At 38.3% G+C, this 9,036-nt stretch overlaps 1 protein-coding gene across 18 annotated transcripts in view; it reads right to left on the bottom strand.

Moving 5' to 3' along the window:
• r3hdm2 (R3H domain containing 2) overlaps positions 1 to 9,036 on the bottom strand; it is a 79,175-nt gene that overhangs the window by 19,259 nt on the left and 50,880 nt on the right. The gene's annotated exons all lie outside the window — the stretch shown is intronic.

Raw genomic sequence — 9,036 nt, 5'->3', positions numbered from 1 at the left:
TGGGACCCTGCAGTCGACATCCTGGTTTACATATTTTTATACATCGAGACCTTATCACAGGACCACAGGACATGAAGTTATTGGTTGTCCACTGTCTTACATTTCCAATATTTGGTGTCTTTTAATCCAAGTCATCAATCTAGAGGAGTCCATAGAAAGAATGCATTACTTGAACTGAATGAGGTGCACCCTGACAACGTGTGGCTGTTTTTTCATTTCTTTCTTTTTTTCAAGACTGATTTTAAAAAATAATACAAAAACATTTAAAAAATGAATTAAACTCTCATTGCTTATTGTAAGAGGACCTTGTTTTTGGAAATTATAATTTAACTTATAGTAGGAAACTTTTAGAACATCTTCTCATTTAAACCATCAAACCTAATTAGCATTACAGGTAATTTATGTGTAATTCTCTTTCAGTCTAATGCCAAACTGAAGCTGGTACGGAGTCTGGCAGTGTGTGAAGAGTCCTCTGGTCCGTTCTCCAATGATGGACTTCCAGAATCGGTACTGTTCTGTCTCTAATCCCTAACCTTTGTCCATACCCTGCACTCTGCCTAGCCGCAATTTTTTGTAGCAACTACAGTTTGTGTAGGATTAACGATGCTTAAATATACTAACAAATTTAGAATTCAAAATTGTACCATCTTTTCTCATAGCAGGAATGTGTTTTCCGGATATCACTCCAGCTTCACATCAGCTGTCCATCGACAGGAAGAGAGAAGTCCTCAAAGGACGAGTATGAAAATGAGAGAAGGAAAAGAAGGACAAGGCTCCGCGAAAGATGTTATCACTAGTTAAGATGTAATTGGAGGTTTAATGTAATTTAGTGCCTGTTGGTACTGTGCTTATTATTATATTATATTATTATTATTATTATTATATTATTATTTCTACACAAACAATTAAACTATATCACATATTTGATAATAAATATAGTTTTTTTTTTCTCTCTCTCCATTCTCCACTAAAGTACCATAATGCTAAATAATTGTCTGTTAACGCGTTTGTTGAGCAAGAACAGTGAGCTGTGTCTCATGCTATCTTACACTTATGTGTATCCTCCCTAACAACCTGAATGTCTGTTGCTGTTGTGTTGGGTGCCGTTTTAGAGCTATGCTTAGCCAAACCAGTCTCTTAACGATTTTTTCCCTTTTGCCTGCCTCCTATTTATGCTTTCCCTTTTTTTTTCTGTTAGACTCCAGTCAGAATATACAGACTCCACGCATTGATGTTCATGAGTTTTTGGTCAACACACTGAAAAACATCCCAGTATGAGATTGCCTACATCAACCTTCTGAGCTTTGTCGGTTCTCCGCCACACTCTAGTCACTGACGCGTTCCCTCCCTCTGATCCTCTCCCCCCTCCCTCGCCTCTCCTCTTTGGCTCACAGGGATCGAATGATGCTGCTCAAACTGGAACTAGATATCCTGGAGTTCATTATGACGACAAGTAAGCCACAATCTTCATACCGGTCTGTTGTATTTAATTTAGACATTTACGTCCTTCCTTTTATTTATAGATTAGAGGTAATGAGATAAATTTGAAATTTGTATTTCTTTTTACGGGGCAAGTCTATGTTCCCCTGAAACCAAGATGGTGTTATCTTAGTAGTATTATGATTCAAATCTGTCTGAAAGCAGTAAATCATGAAGCCAAATGAATTGTCCCCAAAGTAATGTGCTTGTCAAAAAATCAACTAAAAACTTTTGTAGACAGATAATTGTTGGTTAAACAAGAAAACAGAGGATCACCATTAACCACCACAATAACCATAGAAATATCTAGATGCAATTATGTATGGGAATGGAGTTTCAGAAAGCCTGGTGTTTTGCACAAACTTTTAGAGCACAAATGAATTTGTTCGTTTTTTTTTATACAACAAACATAAGAGGTTATGTTCTCAACATTTTTAAATGCTGAAAAGAAATCTACACATTATAAAATAAACATTACTGCATTCAACAAAAATTAGGGATCAACGCTTAATTGCAGTGTTGAAAAACATGCTACTTTGTCTTTGTGTCCCTTGCAGTAACCAGTACAAGAAGTTCCCTCAGATGACGTCTTATCATCGTATGCGCTGCACCGCGTAGCTGCCTACTTGGCATGGCACCATATGTTGGATCAGACGGCAAGGCTGTCATCATCAACAGACAGGCAACACACGCATGTGAGTGTGGTTTCTAACTTTGGTCCAAACTTCAACAGCCAGTCTGATTTGTTTTTTTCTTTTATATTGGTATGGTAATAGGGGTTTAAGGTAGGGTTATTATAAGCAAATAAAATCCAGTAATGTTAACAGCCTCAAAGGAATTCTTATTAGGGCTGTCAATCGATTAGAATGAGTTTCCTAGTAAACTCTCGATTATCACGAGTCATTTGCAAATTTTTATCTGTTCTGAATGTACAAGTTTTTAATGCTTAAGTGGTATTTGAGACTCAGTTGACTGCTGAATGCGCTCATGACCGAGAGCTACGTGACACATGCTTATATATCATGACAACTGTGGGTTAAATCGTCCATCCTAATAGAGTAGCCCGGCAGACTCACAGCTGACTACCCCGCAGCTTAACTATTTGATGCAATGGAGCAGGCCCCGACAGCCTCTCCGTGGTCCGCTCACCGGTAGCCCCGACATGCAAACAGATCTTGTTTGGGAAAAGTGCCTGCATATGTCTACGACAATAATGCAACATGGCTGCACAACCGGTCGTGGCTGCACAACCGTACCAAGGTTTCCCACCGACACTGAACGTGGAAAGTCCTAGCCCTAACTCTCCCTGATGGGTTAACTGGGATTCCATTGCCTGCTCTTGTTTAGGTAATGATTGGTTAAGGGTCGCTATTGTCAAAAAAAAATCAAATTATCATCCCTTAAAGTAGCGTTTTTTTATTCTCCCCTTGTACTTTCTCTACGCCCAAACAAAGGTTCTCTGACACTCAAGGATAACGTACACTGCGTCCAGAAGAAATTCATTCTTAAGAGAGACATGCCAGCATGGACAAGGCCGATAATCAGGTAGGCTGCATTGTATACTGTGACATATGTTAACTCTAACTAAAAAAGGATAGAGAGACAGTTTTTAGAATGTGATGACATAGGACTAGGGCTGAACGATTTTGTGTTTTAGCATCAACATTACATGTGCGCATGCGCAATAGTCACATTGCAGGACATTGCGATGTTGACGCAAAACGTTTTTGCTGCTTGATTGAAAATTAAACTTCCACTGTTCTCCTTACATGATTATTACCGCGCGACCCTTCCCTTAAAGACAGGTAGCCATGTTTTTTGAATTCACCAACGTGTGTATGACGGTATTCCGACAGGGTTTGTTATGAAAGTAAGGCTCCTTGTGTAGAAAATTACCGTAGGCAGCAGCTGACACAATGATGCGCATAATTTTGATGGGTACTCATTGAAGCTACATTAGTCAGTTTTTTATGTTTGCTACAAATACAATTAAATCACTTGATTAATACAACATAATTACAACGCTCTCGGCCGTTCCCCCCCGCAGACGCTGCTACCAGCCAGGCTAAAGCTAATATAGTTAGCTTAAAGAAACAAGCAGAAAGCTCTACCTGCCAGGTTAAGCTCATATAGTTAGCCTAAAGAACAAGGGATCTGTCTGTCCCAACTAACGTTACGGTTCGGAGCCGCAACACTAATCACACACTAATCTACTACAGAGTCTTTGTCTGATGTAATTTCCACTGATTAATTGTTCATGGATACACAGTTGTTGCTATGGTGCGCGTGACATACAGGTCTGATCAATTTATCAAACAAACGAGCTGGCCCCGCTAGTCAACCACAACCTGAATTTAGAGAAGCAACATGCAGTCACTGTCATTCACATTAGCCTGGATTGATTATTATAGGAATACAATCGTGTTCATGCTAGTCAACCAGCGTATTTCTCCCTAATTTCCCTCTCCAAAATCACTTAAGAGTAATGTTAGTCACAGCGCTTACTTCTTTGGTGTTTGTCAAGCATTCAGTTTAACAAAGAATGTTTCTATATGGATGCACTCCCCAAATAGAGCTATTTATGTCATCTTTTAAAAATTACTTTTTCTTTTTTCATATTGAAATAAATATCGCAGGGGAAAAAATATCGCAATGTAAGATTTTTTTCAATATGTGCATTTTACGTAGGACTATTAATTACCTTTTCCAGATCGATGAAAGAAGGCGATGTCTACGTTTGATGCCTACTAAGCTGTGAATCAAACACTCACAGATTTCTGGTGGTGATCCCTTAGACTATCTGGCATCTGGAAGGGTAGTTGTGCTGTAGCATCATGTGACCCAGCCTTGTGTTAATAATTTAAAAGAACTCTTTCATTATTTTAAAAAGACACAGAACTTAACAGAGTGCCTTGAATCATCTATCAATGGTAGCTATGTGTAAGAGCATCAGAGCTTGAACATGATTACTGTACATTATTGTAGTTGCCCAGTTGGCAAGTGGGTGGGAAATGGCATCTGTTCCAACAGAGATGAAAATTGGCAATCTGTTTGACTTGGGTGAAATAATAACTTTTTGGAGGCAAACTCAGTCCCCACGTTTAAGCTGTGTTTATGTCCAAACCAAATAAACTCTGTCTACACAGTTTTTTTTTTCTTAGATATATGCTGATGAACATCTCAAGCTTCTTGTATGCACACTCATTTTGCTTTGTGAAATTGTTAAAGGCTTAGTTAGCTTGGGATGGCGTGATACCAATTTTCCATTTCAACACCAACCTACCAACACTGAGTGTGTACTTAACTATTAATTGGCCATCATATGCAGGAACTCACATGTTTTTGGTTCTCTCTCAAAATCACAATTTTCAATTAGCAAGTATTTAACACTCCCTCCATTGCTGTGTGAGCCACTCAAATGTTTATCCCGTAACTGTGCGCTTTTTGCAACGCAAAACAACTTGACACTGTGTTTGACTAGATATAAAAATACACATTTACACTTTGCATGTCAGCTAAACTGGAACATTTGTTATTCCTTACAAAAGTAAGTTAATTGCTTACTTGTACGTTTTCAGGTAAGCATTAAAACCCACATTTTAGACCACAGAAAGTTATATAAAAAAATAGCATACTTGCTTTGTTGCTGTCTGAACCCAGTTTCCCCCTCTTTTTTTTTATATTTCTTCCAACAATGTATGTTGAAGCTTTACACTTACACATGCACTTTGTGGTGTTAAACCTTCCCACGCAGATTCCACCCACAACACTCATTTCGCATTTTCCATTCGGTTTGTTTTGACAGAAAACAGCCGCCCCCCGACCTACTGTTATAATGGGACTTATTGCTACTTATCTTTACAGCAGTTCACACACACGTGGCTAAACATATATTTAATAAAGTTTAGCATATTTCTAAATACTGCATATTAATTGTAACTGTCTATTTCCAATTCAATTGTTTACCCCAATGTTAGATCCTGTGCCGCTGCAGGACGGGCGACTAGCAAGTCCATTGAAGAGCGAGAAGAAGAGTATCACGGGTACGAGACCGGATCTTTGCCCGAGAAGTAAGTATTGGACCTGGACAGGGTTACAAACACTAGGCAAGATTAACTTTAAATCACAATCCATTTCTCAATCATTTGTTAGCTTCAGCTCTTTAGACTAGTGAGAGTGGTACATGTTTTACTTTTGACCCCTTAATACGAAGCAACTGTACTTCACCCAGGGTGCCTGAAGAGGTAAATCTATATAGTTTCTTATTTCATGTTGGTAATAATCTTGTGGGAACCTCTGCTGCGACATATCACATCCTAAATACAGATGATGTCGAACATGAAATCTTCTAAAGGTTGCTATGCAAAATTTTTTGGCCTTAATTTTTCCTGGATGAATAAAGCATTCATAATTGGCAGGTGTCCTTTTTTTACAGCCCTCTCAAAATGGTACATCAATGACACAGGTAAGATGATTCATCCCACTGGAGGCTCTAATCTGTGCAATGTACAGACTTTCCTCTTAAAGCGAGTTTGCTTGTTAGGTTTAAAGGTGGAGGGCTGTAGACCTGTGAACTAACACATTTTACAGAAGTATGTTCTATGCTAGACTGTGAGGGACACACTGTGTTTGAGAAAGATCAGTGGAACAACTGTTTTCTCCATCTGTATCACCCTGCCATTGAGTTGAAAACTAGGACATAATATGCAGAACAGACCATTTTTTTATTATATATATAAACCACACACACACACACCAACCACACACACACACACACACACCCACACACACACACACAACACACACACCACACACACACACAAGGCCAGGCCAAATGTTTGTTACACCTTCTCATTCAATGCGTTTACTTCATTTCATGACTATTTACATTGTAGATTATCACTGAAGGCATCAAACTATGAATGAACACATATGGATTATTTACTAAACAAAAAGGGTGAAAAAACTGAAAACGTGTCTCATATTCTAGTTTCTTCAAAGTAGCCACCCTTTGCTCTGATTCTGCTTTGCACGCTCTGGCATTCTCTTGATGAGCTTCAAGAGGTTGTCACCTGAAATGGTTTCCCAACATCTTGAAGATTTCCCAGAGATGCTTATTACTTGTTGGCCCTTTTCCTTAACCCTGCAGTCCAGCTCACCCCAAACCATTCGATTGGGTTCAGGTCTGGTGCTGTGAGGTGCAGCACTCCATCACTCCTCCTTCTGGTCAATAGCCCTTACACAGCCTGGAGGTGTGTTTGGGGTCATTGTCCTGTTGAAAATAAATGCTAAACTATACCAAACTGGATGGGATGGCATGTCCCTGCAGGATGCTGTGGTAGCCATGCTGGTTCATTATGCCTTCAATTTGGAATAAATCCCTAACAGTGTCAGCAGCAAAGCACCCCCACACCATCACACCTCCTCCTCATGCTTCATGGTGGGAACCAGGCATGTACAGTGGTGCTCAAAAGTTTACATACACACTGCTTAAGTTGACTAAAAAGAGATAAAATCATGTTTTGGAAATTTATTTTAATACCTAAATTAAAAAATGAGGTAAAATCCAACCTTAAGGACACCAATTTTCTTTGTGAATGAAACGATTGTAAAATAAATAAATGTTCTTATTTAAAATACAGGGGTCATAATTTACACTACCCCTATTTAAATTCCCATAGAGGCAGGCAGATTTTTATTATTAAAGGCCAGTTATTTCCTGATTCAGGATATTATGCATCCTGATAAAGTTCCCTTGGCCTTTAGAATTAAAATAGCAACATCCTCACATACTCTTCACCATGCTTAAGATAGGCTGGGATACTTTCTATAAAATCATCTCTCAATGCAAATCAAACCAGGTATTAGTCTAACTGAAATAAACCATGCCTATCTCTAAGCATGGTGAAGAGTATGTGGATGTGGGGCTATTTATTTCTAAAGGCCAAGGGAACTTTATCAGGATGCATAATATCCTGAATCCAGGAATAACTGCCCCTTTAATAATAAATCTGCCTGCCTCTATGGGAATTTAACATAGGGTATGTATACTTATGACCCCTGTATTTTAAATAAAACATTTATTTTTTACAATACGTTATTCATTCACAAAGAAAATTGGTGTCCTTAAAGGTTGGTTTTACCTCATTTTTTAATTTAGGTATTAAATAATTCCAAAACTGATTTTTTTATTCCTCTTTTTAGTCAACTTAAGCATGTGTTGTAAACTTTTGAGCACCACTGTAGAATCCTCCGGAACGCTGACCTTCATTTCTTAAAGTAATGATGGCCACTTGTTTCTCTTTACGTAGCTGATTGCTTCTTGCCATATAGATTCTAACAGTTGTCAATGGGCTGTCAGCTTTGGTATCAACCTGACTTCTGCACAACACAACTGATGGTCCCACCCTTGATACACAGCTGACAGCCCTATTGGACAACTGTTAGAATTCATATTATGGCAAGAAGCAATCAGCTACGTAAAGAGAAACAAGTGGCCATCATTACTTTAAGAAATGAAGGTCAGTCGTTCCGGATGGATTCTACAGTGGTGCTCAAAAGTTTACATACACATGCTTAAGTTGACTAAAAAGAGGAATAAAAAAATCAGTTTTGGAAATTATTTAATACCTAAATTAAAAAATGAGGTAAAACCAACCTTTAAGGACACCAATTTTCTTTGTGAATGAATAACGTATTGTAAAAAATAAATGTTTTATTTAAAATACAGGGGTCATAAGTATACATAACCCTATGTTAAATTCCCATAGAGGCAGGCAGATTTATTATAAAGGGGCAGTTATTCCTGGATTCAGGATATTATGCATCCTGATAAAGTTCCCTTGGCCTTTAGAAATAAATAGCCCCACATCCACATACTCTTCACCATGCTTAGAGATAGGCATGGTTTATTTCAGTTAGACTAATACCTGGTTTGATTTGCATTGAGAGATGATTTTATAGAAAGTATCCAGCCTATCTTAAGCATGGTGAAGAGTATGTGAGGATGTTGGGCTATTTTAATTCTAAAGGCCAAGGGAACTTTATCAGGATGCATAATATCCTGAATCAGGAAATAACTGGCCTTTAATAATAAAAATCTGCCTGCCTCTATGGGAATTTAAATAGGGGTAGTGTAAATTATGACCCCTGTATTTTAAATAAGAACATTTATTTATTTACAATCGTTTCATTCACAAAGAAAATTGGTGTCCATTAAGGTTGGATTTTACCTCATTTTTTAATTTAGGTATTAAAATAAATTTCCAAAACATGATTTTATCTCTTTTTAGTCAACTTAAGCAGTGTGTATGTAAACTTTTGAGCACCACTGTACATGCCTGGTTCCCACCATGAAGCATGGAGGAGGAGGTGTGATGGTGTGGGGGTGCTTTGCTGCTGACACTGTTAGGGATTTATTCCAAATTGAAGGCATACTGAACCAGCATGGCTACCACAGCATCCTGCAGCGACATGCCATCCCATCCAGTTTGTGTATAGTTTAGCATTTATTTTTCAACAGGACAATGACCCCAAACACACCTCCAGGCTGTGTAA

The sequence above is a fragment of the Etheostoma spectabile genome, chromosome 4 (assembly GCF_008692095.1).
Source record: "Etheostoma spectabile isolate EspeVRDwgs_2016 chromosome 4, UIUC_Espe_1.0, whole genome shotgun sequence".
Taxonomy (NCBI): domain Eukaryota; kingdom Metazoa; phylum Chordata; class Actinopteri; order Perciformes; family Percidae; genus Etheostoma; species Etheostoma spectabile.
The sequence above is the reverse complement of the archived record's forward strand: the minus strand, read 5'-3'. Positions and strand labels throughout refer to the sequence as shown.